The 16,000-nt window shown below is 37.7% G+C and overlaps 1 pseudogene; it reads left to right on the top strand.

Moving 5' to 3' along the window:
* The first annotated feature begins 1,664 nt into the window (after positions 1 to 1,664).
* LOC127081917 (sugar transport protein 10-like) overlaps positions 1,665 to 16,000 on the top strand; it is a 93,742-nt pseudogene continuing 79,406 nt past the window's right edge.

Here is a 16,000-nt window from a genome sequence, read left to right as displayed (position 1 = left end):
GGGAAGTTGTTTTATCCTTGAAACTCCTCCAAAAAATATTCCTACTAGAGTTAACCTTTTTAGGCGTAGGGTGCCGGTGTACCTATAGAGTGTTCTTTATCTGTTGTGTAGCTAGAGGGTTGAGTCAATAACCCACCTATTTTTTATTTGTGACCTTGTATCGTTTGTTTAGTATGATATCCTTAGGCGTCTGGAGTAGTGTTTTGTTCTTCCTAGGGGCCTTAATGATATTTTCTTTTTCTTTAGATTCTCGAGTGGTAGGGCTAAGGTGAGGAGTTGTTTGGTTATAATATGGCATTCCGTGATATGGTCGATTTTGGGAATTATAAAATACTATGAAATTATACATAGACTATGGTAGTACATAATCAATATGCATTATTGTAATGTGGATGTTTGTGTGTTTATGAAAGTATTCTTATGTTCTGTTATGATAATTATTAAATAAAAATTAGTTAAGTATGTATTAAGGTAAATGAAAAGATAAGAAAAAAAAAACAATTGGACACCCAATATATTTATTGGATAAAATCAGAGACATTTTTTGTACGGAATAACATACCAATCCATTTTTTATTTAAAAAAAGTGTTTTGGTTTAGTATTTTTTAAAATAATTAAAAAAAACTTTTTAAAAAATAGTATACGTTGTCTAAAACATGGTTTTTATAAACTAAAAGATTAATCTTTACATTTATTAATATAATATTTATTACTAATGATTTATCATAAACAAAGTTATATAATTTAATATATATATATATATATATATATATATATATATTTCAAAAATGTGTTTTAGAAAAATCATTGTAAAATATCTTCATATTTAATTTTTTCTTTTTAAATTTTGATGTCTAAAAAAATATATAACAAAAGGATGAAATACCTAAAACAATATTTTTATGAAGAACTATTCCAAATGATTTTTAATTAGAAGTATTTTTTTTCTTAAAATATCTAATACTATAAAATTGTCTTAAAAAACACAAACAAATGATCCTAAATAATAGTCGTGTGAAAAATTTCAGTATCAATTCTATCTGAAAATAATAATATAGTCAATTTAATTCTATTTTTTCATTTTGGTCTTACGTAATCTTTGCAAGTTGGATGTAATTTTGAGTGGTTAAAGGATTTATATATTTGTTTATTAATTTAAAAATATAAAATTAAAAATAGTTTAAAATTTATTAGATAATAAACTAATTTACATTAAATTAATTTTAAAATTTTAATGATAATTTCTTTTTGTAATAAAATGGGATTTAACTAAATTTTCAATTACTTGTTCCATTATACTATAAATATATTAATCGAATGTCATTTAAAATTTATTTAACGATGTTTATCATATCATTAAGTTTGATGATTCCACACAAAAATTATCTCTTACCCTAATCTTATAATAGTGTATTGACACTAAATCTAGCGAAATAATGCTCATAACCTAACAAATTACAAGGATGCAAAGGATCAAAAATACTAAATTGATACGTATTGTTGAAAAAAGTTGTATGTTTGTTACGACTTTCTGTTATCATATTTAAAATTATTGACACTATAAAATAATCATAAATTTTAATATCTAATAGGTAGAGAAAGAAATTTAGCACAAGTCTTCATCATAGAGATAACTAAATTTTAAGATACACAAATTCAAATGATGGCAGGTGGAGTTTTAGTTGCTTCAACAGATGGAAGACAATTTGAGGGGAAGGTTACAATGTTTGTTTTGGTCACATGTTTGGTGGCGGCCATGGGAGGTCTACTTTTTGGTTATGATCTTGGTATTACAAAAGGAGTGACTTCCATGCAACCATTCTTGGTTAAATTCTTCCCTGGTGTTTGTAGTGGGGTATTCGTTACCGTTAGAGATATTGACTAAATCCAAGGTAAATCATACAAGTCGAGTCGCCACCGCACTTCTATTTATCCAAAGGAATGGTTAGAAAGCGAACAAAAACCTAAAAGTTTTATCGAATCAAAAACTAGTAAAAATGTCAGTGATCTGGGTAAGGGGGTTGGTTATGCAATGGGAAGGTTTTAAGCACCCAAAATATCCTAGGTACTCCTAGGGAGCCCTTTTCACATTGGTTGTAAGGTTGGTATTTTGTGAGAATTTATTTGTGCAAACATGATTGAAGAGATGAGAAGAGAATATACAAATTTATTTACATTTGTGTTTGGATGGATGAACCCATTGCCTACATACCATCTTAAAAAAGATTAGGATCAAAACCTCGTAGTTCGGGGTAAAAATCTCAAAATGAGTTGGTGAATTGATTGGTCCAAAAGCCTTAAGGTCTTTTGTTATCCAAGGGAGGAAACTCAACCTAAAACCACAAATCCACCATGTGAGGATAACTTCAACATGCTAGTGAGGGGTTAACCCTATAATAAGCATGGAAGACTCATTGTCCATCACTAAGGATATAGGTGAGTATTACATCTACCTCAAGGATAACTCAAACCTAATAGCTAAAGGTTATGAAAAAGTTGATTAAGAAAGTGGCCATTGAAACCACAAAAGTATTTGAATGAGTGGTATTTACCAATGAAAAGTATGTACAAAATGGTCAAAGTTGACTTAGAAGTTCAATTCAAAATAAGTGTTATGAAAAGAAAAGTTTGGAAATCAAAAGCATAAGGCTTAGGTTTCTAATGTTGAAAACAAGTGTTAAATGTTTGCACAAAGGTTTTGGCTTGGGTTAGAGTGGAGGGAAGAAGAAGAATGGCTAAAGTCCTAAACATACAAGAGATAAGGGACAAGAAGCAAAACCACAAATGGAGTTCCTCTCTTGAGATCATATTGATGATCCAAGTAACTCCTATCCTTTGGAATAAGCAATCACATAAGCATAAACTCAAGCAATCAACAATCAAATGAACTCTTGGAAAGCTCCTCAATGTATCTTGGGTCCCTCTCTCTTAGAAGCTCATGGTAATGGTTCCTCAATTTGGATCAAGTTGGAATCCCTAGCACAAGAACACACACATCAAAAGATTCTAGCAAAAACAAACAAGGAATTGACAAAAAGAGTTTAGAAGTTAGTCCTTTCAAGGTCATCTTTCAACATTAATCATTCTAAAGGCCCAATGCTTAGTTGCTCTTTGACTTTTATAGCACTCTAAAGGCCCAATGCCTAGTTGCTCTTTGACTCCAAATTTATATAGGGAAAGTCCTAAAGTCTAAGTCCGTTTTGTCCAATTCTTTGCATTGTGGTCAACAACAATCAAACAAAATACAAGCATAAAAGTATATACACAATTATGTGCTCAAGTGAGCAAAAGGCAAATTGCATTAACATAAACATGTGCTCAAATGAGCAAAGGAAAAAGCAAATGAATAATATGTACAAGAATAGTAAATTGCATAAAAGTAAAGTGCAAAAAGTAAAGGTTAATGGTTAATGGTTAGTGTTAGTAGTTAGTGTGCCATAAGGCAAATTTAGCGCTATGTTAAGCAATCGTAATTGGACTTATGTAGAAGTCACAACTATCTAAGGCCGGTCAATAATAATGTAGGCAACAACACAAGTTAGAAGTCTTGATTAGTGAACCAAGTTCCAACAACTTGCCATGCCAAAAAGAAGAAGAGAATTGATCTTGTATTGGTTTAAGTCTTTTGCATGATTTAAGAAGAAATCTATCCTTAATGCAAAGCCATTCATTTGATCAATTGATCAAGATGAATTAGATTTAAATCAAGGAAGATTAAGCCTCCATAATCAATGCTAACTTATCAACCTTTAACTCATTGATCAAAAAAAAGAAAAGAAGAAGAAGAAAGAGATGAATAATGGAAATGGAAATAAGAAGAATAAAGAGCATTAAATGAAATGGTATGTACCAATCAACAAGTGTTGACCAATGACATTGAGGATCATGGTCAAACAATCAAAAACAGAAATAAGATGAAGATCGGAAGTCAAGACATGAACAAAATATTTTTGGCATTTTTAATATTAAAAATAAACTTGAATTAAAATATTAAAGAAAGGTCAAACTTCAAAATCACTTCAAATCAACTTTTGAAAGTCCAAGTGATTTATCCCAAGTTCAACAAGGTCAAACAAAGTTTGACAAAAAATTTCAGCATTTTTTAATATCTCAAATAAATCTCAAATCAATTAATAAATTGATGAGAATGTTTTTCATAGATCTATCATCATTCAAATAGGTTGTGAAAATATTTTTGTATTTTTTGAAGATCAAAAACTATTTAAAATGAATTAAAAATGACCAGAAAAGAGAAAATTCACAAAAAATATCAAATGATGAATTAAAAAATATTAAAAATCATTTTTAGAAACTAGAATTAAAAAGAGAAATAATGCAATTGGTCCCATATTTTTTGGAATTAAAATGAAAGAGTTATGATTTTTTTGAAGTTTAATGGAATAAAAGAAATAAAATGGAAATTAAGAAAATCAAAAAAAAGGAGAGGCGTCTGATCAAGCCTCATTAATTGACGTGGCTGATCAGACGCTCCACATGCGTGCGCTCATGGTAGGCCTTAGTCAATGAGACACACGAGGCATTAAAATAAGTCATAACAATTGATGGCCACGATTTGATCTGGAAAACGCATCTGATGGCTCAGATTTGATCTGGCAAAGAGACGGTGGTGTACACCACCATCTTCTTCGGCGAGCTTGCGTTTTCCGGTGACATTTGCAGGTTCAAAAATCTTAATAAAAATGAGCGATCCTCATATCATTAGAAAGCTGGGGTGATGTACATCACCCCTATGGCCTTGGATTGTACTCAAAGTTTCTATGGAATGAGAAATCAAAGTTGGAAAATCCAGATGCATAAACTGAAGTTCATCAAAACATAAAATCAAAGCCACCACTGGCTTGCCTCTTGCACGAGGACTTCAGAAAACCAAATGGACACAAACAAATCACATTATACAAAGAGATATGGATCAAAACAGTTGAGGTGTAAACCTTTGAAGAGCAACTCTAATTCACACGATTCCTTCCAACTTTTGCTTGCAGCTTGAACTTGAAGTATGGTATTGTAATACCTCAAAATTTGCCCCCTCATGCATGCATTCATTTTTAGGTCATTTAACATTTCATATTGCATTTCATCATGTCAATCGGAATTAGATCCAAGAAACTTGAATATCATCCAAGACACTTTGTGGGTCCTATCTGGGTGATCAGTCAACACAAGGGAATGGCTTGAGATACTTCCAACATGTTCAAATGGGATCTATTCATCAGTCAAAAAGTTAATCTCGAAGGAGCAAAAGTTTGTTCATGAACTGTCATGCTCGCTAGGCGAAGCTCACGCATTTCGAAATAAAAAAATAAAAAAAACGAAAAAAAAACAAAAAGAAAAAACAAAAATAAATAAATAAATAAAATATAACAGAAAAATCTTGGACTTGGACCTCTCTCTTTTGAGCCCACAAAGTCACAAAAATCAGGTTATAAATTCTAGACTTCCATCTCCCAAAAAACCCTGGGAAAAAGATAGTGAGAGAAGAGCTAACAAAGTTCAGAGCAATCTCCAGAGACTGAAAGGAACTCATCTGCAAAGAGCCAATTCCATCTCATATAAACCCTCAGATTACTTTGCACACCCAATCGGGCAATTCAATTTCATTCGATCTCTCCAATTTGGTTTGCCCTATTTCCATTACTCTATGCTTTCAATTTGAATGCTCTAAATGTATGAGGTATTATCGTTAGGTTTTGCATGTGGGCACATGTTTTAGTATGTATATCATGTCTTGATGTGTGGATCCTTGCCCCTGACTTTGAATTTTGATACCCTTTTGATGCATGTGTTTAACAAGAGGTTTAAGCCTCCTACACTTGGCTGCTTTTTGTGAGCTCTTTTTGTGAATTTTAATGGCATGATTCATGTGGTTACATTTTGATTTAGGGCAACTCTTGATTGCGCCCCATCTTGTCACTCTAACCTGTTTGTTGAGTTTTTTGTGAGGGCTCACATGACTCCTGAAAGGATAGCTTGCTTGACATTCCACTTTATTTGTGGGATACCACCTGGAGGTTTATTCCGATTACCTGTATTGACTTGCTTTCTTTGATGGTGCCAGCTCGAGAGATCTCTGGGTTTCTTATTTCTTTAGTTGCTGTTACTTAGGATCTTTATCCGTGTGGTAGATCTCTTGATCCTTTATCTTTCCCGCATTTTACCGCTTTCTTAGCTGGAAGACCTCAATAGGAGGCAATGTTTTCTTTTGTTTGTTTACTTTTGTGCCCAAAGACCTTCAAGAAGAGGCATCAGTGCTAAAGACCTCCCTGAAGAGGCAATTGACGGATAAAAGGGATTAGTAATCAATCCCCCGTTATTCAGTGTGTCGTTCTTTATGCTCGCACTACGTGTTGATGCTTCAGAACAAAAGCCCAAGATCTTTTGTCGGGTCAGTCAGTGGAGAGGGTTCCATCTTTCTGAATCCCCACTTTTTGTCATGAGCTCACCCTGTCCAGGGTTAAGAGCTATGAGGTCTTATCCTCATTACCCTTTTGATCTGCTCACCCTGACGTTCAATGTCAGTGGTTAAGAGCCCATTTGATTACTTATTCCATGGCTTGTTTGTCGAGGTTGATATGACCCCTCTTGACTAAAGCCCTACCCATGTATGTTTAAGCCCCCTTGTTGGCATTTTACTTTATGCATGTTTGTTTTGTATGGTGTGATCGTCTCCTCACAGGATTGCTAGGCTTCGTATAGTCTCTCGTTTGCATGTCAATTAAGGTAGCATTGTTCCTTCGTCTACTTCCTTTTTTGCATGAGCATTCCTAAAACACAAACCAACTGGTTGATTTTTCTTCTCCTAAGAACATGTTAACTCCTTTTACTACAGGCGAGTAAGTCTCCAAAGGTCGAGCATCCGGTAGATTGCGTAGTAACGTCGTTCACCCAAAAACACAACCCTTAACCCGTAGTTAGCCGAACTACGGCTTGCTCTGATTCTCATTCCAGATGAGATACGTAGGCATAAGACGCGATGTCTTAGCGAGCACACTCCTCTTTAACCTCTAGGTAGCCGAGATACGAAGACTCTGATTCTCATGTTCAGATGAGATACGTATGCAGTGGATGCAACATCCGTGCGAGTCAATTTCTTTTGACCCCCCTTTTAGTAAATAGTACATTAGATAAACCTACACCCTTTAGACAAGAACAACAAAAGTGGATCCCGTAGAGTACTACGGATGCGTAGGGGTGCTAATACCTTCCCTTCGCATAACCGGCTCCCGAACCCAAGATTTGGTTGCGAGACCTTGTCTTTTCCTTTCCTCTTTTCAGGTTTACTTCGAGCGTTTCCTTTCCCTCCTTTGGGATAAATAACGCACGGTGGCAACTCTTCTATCATCTCTTTTCCCGCCGGTTTTTTTTTTCGCATTCCTTTTTTCAGGTTGCGACAGCTGGCGACTCTGCTGGGGACCCGGTTTCTCTAAGCGAGTCCATCCTAGCTTTTGTAGTTTTCTTGTTTATTGGGTGTTTATTCTTTTCTACAATTATTTATTTATTTCTTTGCATACTTATCTGCTTGCATTGCATCCTATGTGCGCTTTATTGTCTCATGCATACTGTGCTGGTTATGCATCTGTTTCACTGTTGGGTGGGAGTCACAAGGGGTAAAAGGCCCAATACACAGGCTATGAGTGAACTTTAGGACACCTAGGAATAAAGTGATTCATGGGAAGCGGGTGGTACAGCGCCACTTAGCGGAACATGGTATCGCGAGCAGTTCAGATTCTAATGGGGTATTATCGTTGCATACACCTGGTATGCATATGATGATATTCTTGAAAGGATTGTTTATCATGCGTTTCTCTTGACCTTACCCTGGCCTAGATTACACCCGTGACTGGGAAGGGAATGAATTATTTACAGGTACTGATGGTGACTTGTTCTGTTGGTGACCGTGTCCTGATAGTGACTTTTGTTTGGTCCTTGTTGGTGACAGTTGGTTCTGAAGTATGGTTCTAAATTAATGACTGTGTTCTATGGTTCCCGGTTCCGAATTCATGCCGAAGTTCTGATCCTGTGCCTCATGATATACTACCAACCCGGTTTTCTGGAGCAATGTTTTGATCTCGTAGTACATTCTTCGGTGGGTTTCTCTTCAGACAGTGCAACCCAACAGATATTCAAGCAGATACAGCAACCTTGATTTGCATGTCACTGCATTGCATCACATCACTTTCATTCATATCATTTAACACATGTTTAACCATTTCTGTGGGGTTTATATCTTCTTCTTGATTCTAGTCGGGGTTTTTCTGGTACTTTTTAAAAGGGATATTTTATCTGATGAGAGACTGGAATCAAGGGGGTAGAATACCTTTGGAATTGATAAACATGTCATTGCATTTGCATATTCATTAGCATGTCTTGCATAACAGGTACTGCCGCAGTGTTCTCAGTTGTTTGGTGTTCCACTAGCAGGATAGCTGACTCAGGCATTCACCGGTACGGTACCCGCAGAAACCACCAAAGAGCAATGGAAAGCCTACAAGCAGAGTCCGCTGAGATGAAGATCCGCATGAACCAATTCATGGATGTGGTTCAGGGGGTGGCTCAGGGACAGCAAGAGCTCAAGCAGATGATGCAGAGGAATCCCGCCACTACTCAACCAGAGACGTTGACTGATCCTCCAGCTGGAGAGGTTAACGGACCCAGTGGACCGGGGCCTACCCCGATCCTACATGTCACCTCCGGTCAACAACCCGTCCATGATGATCAGGAGGATCAGTTCCCCTTGCTTCAGGAGGACTTTGGTATGAGTCATGGTATGGACCCTATGTTTCGGAGACTAGAAGAGAGGTTGAAGGCAGTGGAAGGACAGAATCCTCAGGGTGTGGACGTTGCTGACTTGGGATTGGTCCCAGGCGTGAGGGTGCCACCGAAATTCAAGGTCCCGATATTTGACAAATACAGTGGCAACTCTTGCCCGAAGACCCATGTGCAAGCCTACTTTCCGTAAAATGGTTGCATACTCTGACGATGAAAAGTTGCTTATGTACTTTTTCCAGGACAGCCTAGCTGGGGCATCCCTGGAATGGTATATGAGGCTGGACAGAGCTTACATTCGTTGCTGGAGGGATTTGGCTGAGGCTTTCGTGAAGCAGTATCAGTATAATGCAGACATGGCTCCGGACAGAACTCAACTTCAGAATCTGTCTCTTAAAGGCAATGAGTGCTTCAGGGAATACGCTCAATGCTGGAGGGAGACAGCTTCCCGTGTTCAACCTCCTATGTTGGAGAAAGAAATGGCTAACATGTTCATGAACACTCTACCCGGACCTTACTTGGAGCGCCTGGTGGGTTGCAATGCCTCCAACTTTGCTAATGTAGTCTCTACCGAAGAGAGGGTGGAGAATTACCTGAAGACATACAAGACCCAGAGCAGAGATGGATCTTCATCAGGGGTGAAGAAGCCATTCATTTAGGGACAAAAGTGGAGAGAAGGGGATGCAAGTGCCATATCTTCTTATCAAAACAGGGGTAGCCGGAGGAATGACTTTCAGAGCTATCATCAACAACCGTACGTTGCAGCCGTGACCATTCCAGCTGCAGCACCACTACAACCACAACAACCGGGTAACAGACCCGCTTATCAACAGAGGCCAAGGACGATGGACCGGCGTTTCGACACTCTTCCAATGTCGTATGCTCAGTTGCTTTCTAGTCTTCAACAACTACAACTTGTGCAGTTACGCACTCTGGCTCCTCCTGTTGGTAGACTTCCGATGGGTTACGACGCCAACGCTAGGTGTAGCTTCCACTCTGGGGAACCTGGCTACAATATTGAGAAATGCAAAGCTTTTAAGCACGTAGTTCAGGACCTCATAGATTCAAAGGCCATCGACCTTGCACCGGCTCCTAATGTCGTCAACAATCCCATGCCACAACATGGTGGGGCAAATGTTAACATGGTTGAAGGAGAAGCCAAATCATATGGCCAGGTCTCTGCGGTCAACGATGAAGATGGGGATAGTGATTGCGACATCGATAACTGGGTGCGTCCGAGGATCCCGGGTGAAGCCATCAACAATTGGTCTTCTGAAGAGATTGTCCAAGTCACTTTTCTGGAGGAGTAATTTTTCTTGTTTATTCATGCATGTCCAAGTCTTACGTTCCGCCCAGGGCGTAATGACTCATTGTAGGGCTCATCTGTGTGGATACCTGCATTTTTTATCATAAATAAAGGACGTCTTTTTGCATTCAAATGATTTGCTCACTGTCTTTCAATTTTTGCAGTTTTCAAAATCAAAAAAATATTTGGCAATGTTTTGTTTAGTTTTTATTCCTTGTTCACACTCATAAGCACATACCATCACTCATGCAGATGCACACCACCAGATCCTATTGATAACGGTTCTGCTATGGCTTGCTTCGACTTTGAAAATCCAATCTATCAAACTGAAGAAGAGGGTGATGAAGATTGTGAACTCCCTGAAGAACTTACCAGGTTATTAAAACAGGAGGAAAGGGTCATTCAACCGCATTAAGAGTCTACTGAAGTGATTAATCTCGGCTCCGAGGACGTCAAGAGAGAAATCAAGATAGGGGCTGCTTTGGAAGATAATATGAAGAAGGGGCTGATTGAATTGCTGCAAGAGTATGTTGACATCTTCGCCTGGTCTTATCAGGACATGCCCGGGCTTGACACAGATATCGTGGTACACCGTTTGCCACTCAAAGAGGATTGTCCTCCGGTCAAGCAGAAGCTCAGAAGAACAAGACCAGAGATGGCTGTCAAGATAAAGGAAGAAGTGCAAAAACAGTTGGATGTAGGGTGTAGCGGGGTATTCGTTACCATTGGAGATATTGACTAAATCTAAGGTAAATCATACAAAGTCGAGTCGCCACCGCACTTCTATTTATCCAAAGGAATGGTTAGAAAGCGAACAAAAACCTAAAAGTGTTAACAAAAACTAATAAAAGAAACAGAGATCTGGGTAAGGGGGTTGGTTATGCAATGGGAAGGTGTTAGGCACCCAAAACATCCTAGGTACTCCTAGGGAGCCCTTTTCACACTTGTGAAGGTTATTTGTTTTGTGAATATTTTATTTGTGCAAACATGATTTGAAGAGATGAGAAGAGAATATACAAGTTATTTACATTTTGTGTTTGGATGGATAAACCTATTGCCTACGTACCCTCTTATAAAAAGATTAGGATCAAAACCTCGTAGTTCGGGGTAAAAATCTCAAAACAAATGAGTGGATTGATTGGTCCAAAAGCCTTAAGGTCTTTTGTTATCAAAGGGAGAAAACTTAACCTAAAACCACAAATCCACCATGTGAGGATAACTTCAACATGCTAGTGAGGGGTTAACCCTATAATAAGCATGGAAGACTCATTGTCCATCACTAAGGATATAGGTGAGTATTATATCTACCACAAAGATAACTCAAACCTAATAGCTAAAGGTTATGGAAAATTTGATTAAGAAATGATCATTGAAACCACAAAAGAGAAATTTGAATGAGTTATATTTACCAATTAGAAGTATATACAAAAATGGTCAAAGTTGACTAAAAGATTCAATTCAAAATGAGTGTTATGAAAAGAAAGTTTGAAAATCAAAAGCATAAGGCTTAGGTTTCTAATGTTGAAAACAAAGTCAAAATGTTTGCACAAAAAGGTTTTGGCTTGGGTTAGGGTGGAGAAATGAAGAAGAAGGGGTAAGTCCTAAGGAAAACAAAAAGGTGAGGGATAAGAAATGAAACCACACTAGGAGTTCCTCTCTTGAGATCATATAGATGATCCAAGTGGCTTCCATCCTTTGGAATAAGCAAGCACAAAGCATAAGCAATCACACAAGTCTCATAAGAGATCCTCAATGTATCTTGTATCTTCCACTGGGATAAACATGGTAATGATCCTTCAATTAAGCTCAAATGGAAACTCCTAGTTCAAGAGCACACACATCAAAAGTTCACAAGTAAACAAACATCACACACTATATCCATACCAAAGGCTCAAACAATGTGTGGGCTTTAGTCAAGAGGGGTCATGTCAACCTCGACAAACAAGCCAAACTGTAAAGGGGGTAATTTGTAGCTCTTAACCACTAACATTGAACGTTTGGGTGAAGCTGATCAAAATGTAAATGAGGATGAGAACTCATGCTCTTAACCCTGGCTGGGGTGAGCTCATGACAAAGAAAGCGTGGGGATCCAGAAAGTGGGATCCTATTCCACTTGACAGACTCTGGACAAAGATCTTGGGCACATGTTCAGAAGCATCAGCACGTAGTGCGAGCATAAAGAACGACACACTGAATAACGGGGGATTGGCTACTAATCCCTTTTATCCGTCAATTGCCTCTACTCTTGGAGGTCTTATCAAATATCACATGCCTCTCTTGGAGGTATTTGGCACAATTGTAAACAAACACAAACAGAGCCTCTGAAGGAGGACTTGCCAGCAAAATGCCTGCCAAAAAGGTGACAGGACTTCAGACTACATGAAGTAAGAAGCTAACTACCTGAGTGGTGTATCAACCACAATCCAAAGCTCAAGCAAGAGCTAAAGCAAGCAAGCAACTAAGGTACCTGTACAAAGACTAAACAATTAGTACTTCAGTCATAAACCAACAGACAAACAGTGAAACCACCTAACAGTTTTACAATTCAATGCATAAGTGCCTTAGCACTCAAAGGAGCTCATGAGCTCAACACATCACTTAAAACCCTACAAAACAAACATAAGTCAGAACTCAATTCATTTTGCATCTCACAAAGTGAGAACAAATCAACCGTCAATGCTAAATGTCCAAACCTGAAACACAAGACAAAGTTAGTTTATGTACAAAACACTAGTGCAAAGACTAAATTCAAAACCAAATCAAATCACCAAAACAGAACCCAATCTTTTACACAATGCACATTCAAACAATCCATCTAATGTCCTCAGAAGGACCAGCATCAAATCAATAAGCAAGTATCTCAAATGATCTATGTCATGCAAAGGACAAAAAATGTGCATAAAATGAACTTCCAACTTAGAAAATTCACATCAAATCAGAAATGCATGCAATGACTTTGATATTTTTTGTGCAAGTTCCTCATGTCGTGAACAATCAATATGCAAAAGATCAAATCCGGAAAGGTTCAAATGATATATGAACAAAAATGCAACAATTCAATGTCAAAAATGTGACACAAATTGTCACATTATTCCCTGTGTGTCAAAAATGATGATAGCATGTGAGAAAAATTCCAAACCAGTGACCAAAAATTCATATCATGTGTGAAGATCATGTATGCAAAAGATGGGATCAAATGGCTCAACATAGAGAATTTCACAAAGCATTGAAGGCAATATATCAATTTAGCACAATGTTCATTCAAAAATTCACAAATAAAAATCCAGACATCAGCAATTCATGAGATTAACATCATAAAAAGGGAGAGATCAAAACAAAATCATGAAAAAAATTGGGACTCATTTGAATCATTTTTGCATTTTTAATGAATTTTATAAAACAAGCAAAATAAATGGAAAATAACATGGAAATGGAGGGAAACAAAATAATTTGAATAAATCCAGAAAATCCACACGCCATCAGATCTGGCGCGCAATCATGATCAAAGGCTCACATTTAAACAACCAAAACACTGTGTTTCATTAAACACAGTCATACGCACACTCAACATTCAACTCACGCGTGGCAATGGTCAAACAACTCATAACCAATCGTTCATCCAAGCATGCAGCCACATGGAACACACGTAAGCAAAGCCCTAACAAGTTACAGACGCCGGAGCTACAGCTCCGGTCGTCTTCTCCGGCGAGATGCACAGTAGCTCCGCCCAAAAAAAATCCAGAAATCACCAAGGCTTATATCAATCGAATCCTCTTTCAATGTAGATTCCAAAATATCAACTCAATTTCATCTAATTCTTCCTAGATTCCACGGATCGAAGAGAAACATTTTTGAGATCAAAACTTTCAGTCAACATATCATGCTCAATTCTTAACCATTTCTTATTCTAAACATATATTCGTGCTCTACACAATGAGATCTACACATCTATAACATGAAATCAGCAAAAAGAGAGATCGAAATTGAAGTCACCTTGAGATGGAGGTTGCTGTACACACGTTCTCACAAGCTCGAAAGCTCCAGATCAACTCCACTGCACTTCCTATGAAGCTTTGTACAAAAAGAATCAGTTGAAACCACTTGAATCCACCTCAATTTCCAACTTCCATTGCCATGAGAGCGCTCTTGAACAGCTCGAAATCTTGATGAATTGCAACAGATGATGGATGATTCTTGCTCAGTGAAGCATGCGGATCAATAATCTGCAAGAATATTTGTGGTTTGTGTGAAGAAAATGAAGAATCGAAGAGAGAGAAAATTTGAGAGAGTTCTTGAATTTGATCTGAAATGGTTCTGTTATCTAGTTATGATTAGGGTTTGGCCTTTTATACTTCATGCTAATGACAATGCTAATCACTTAAGCCAATTGCTAATCATGATTAAGGAGTATTGAAGCAAAATGCAAAAATGAAAATTGAGCTCATGTGCCCATAATCCACGTGTACATCCTCATGTTATGGCTTCAATTCACTCCTGAACATCCAAGGGCCATGATTTGAAGATTGTTTTGCTTGCATCTCAAGTCAAAAATGAATTGTGAATATTTTCTTCAATTTGCACATGTGTGAAATAATGTGACTTTTGACCATGATCCCTTTGCACAATTGAGCCAAATAATGTCAATTTGAGATGCCTTGCACATGAGAAGCATTTTGCAAAAAGAATGAACCAATTTGGAGTATTGTATCAAAAGTTATGCCATTTTGAATTTCCGTGCACACCTTGTGATCAGATGACCATAACTCCTCAACCATCCATCATATGGACATGAATTAGGACTTTTTGGAAAGGGTAGACAAAGATCTACAACTTTCATGTTCACCAAAAATCCATTTGAAACTTCTTTGATATTGCAAATTCAAGTTGACCTCATTTGAACATGATTGAGGTGTCTCAACTCATTTCCCCACCTCATAGCCCTCAGTTGACTGCACAGTTGACTTTTGGTCCTCATATGACCTTGAAATGTCTTGATTAATTTGAGCCTCTACCACTTGGGTGAAATTGCTTCAAAATGAAACCCTAGCTCATGTAAGCTCCTTATAATAATCATGTGATCCTCATCCCAAGGAAATACCTCATCTCCTGCACAAAGGATCTTCTTGAAGTTCTTGACCTGATGATTGCTTAAGCTTCAAACAAAAAATGTTAATGACATATTTTTGTGCTTTTGGTTAGTAAATAAAAATGAGAAAAGCAATGATATACAATTCAAGCATGCTTGGTAATCTCAAACCACTCACAAGAGATCCCTACCCAAAGGGAAAGGGAGCCAAGATGCTCAATGATCCTTGAGGCTATGCAATGCAATGTTATGATGCCATGAGGGATCTTAGGGACAAAATTGGGGTCTTACAGATGCCCCTATTTAAGGTCATTCTAGCCAGAGAAGTGAAGGTTAAAATCTTCGTCTCGACGAGGTAGAATGGGCTTAAATAATAACAAAGAGACAAATTTTGGTCCCTAAGAGACCTCATAATGCAAATGTATGTATGCAAAACAAACAAACTCTGCGGGGATATATGTCCACAAAGAAGAAAAGATCAGAAGGAATTTGATAATCCCTATGAGTTATCCACTCCATGGGGAAGGGACTCTACCGGGGACTCTTATGGGGATAGAAAAGGAGATAAATTGCGCGAGCAGGTCACGACTCAAAGCTGGGGAAAAGAATCCCAAAGGGAGTAAACCCAATGGAAGGACATCGAGCTGACTCAAAGATGCATGTATTGGGGAATATGCCAATACATCAAAACTATCCGCAATAGATACCTCGCTGGGGATGTCTTAAAAAAGACTCTCCTGGGGAAGCAGCGGGATGAGGTGTTACCGGTTATTGGGTAACAAGCTCAATGAGACATGTGATCTGATCACCGGTATAAGGGTGA

This window comes from Lathyrus oleraceus, chromosome 5, assembly GCF_024323335.1.
Source record: "Lathyrus oleraceus cultivar Zhongwan6 chromosome 5, CAAS_Psat_ZW6_1.0, whole genome shotgun sequence".
Classification (NCBI taxonomy): domain Eukaryota; kingdom Viridiplantae; phylum Streptophyta; class Magnoliopsida; order Fabales; family Fabaceae; genus Lathyrus; species Lathyrus oleraceus.
Note: the sequence above shows the minus strand (reverse complement) of the source record. Positions and strands in the feature narration are given on the sequence as shown.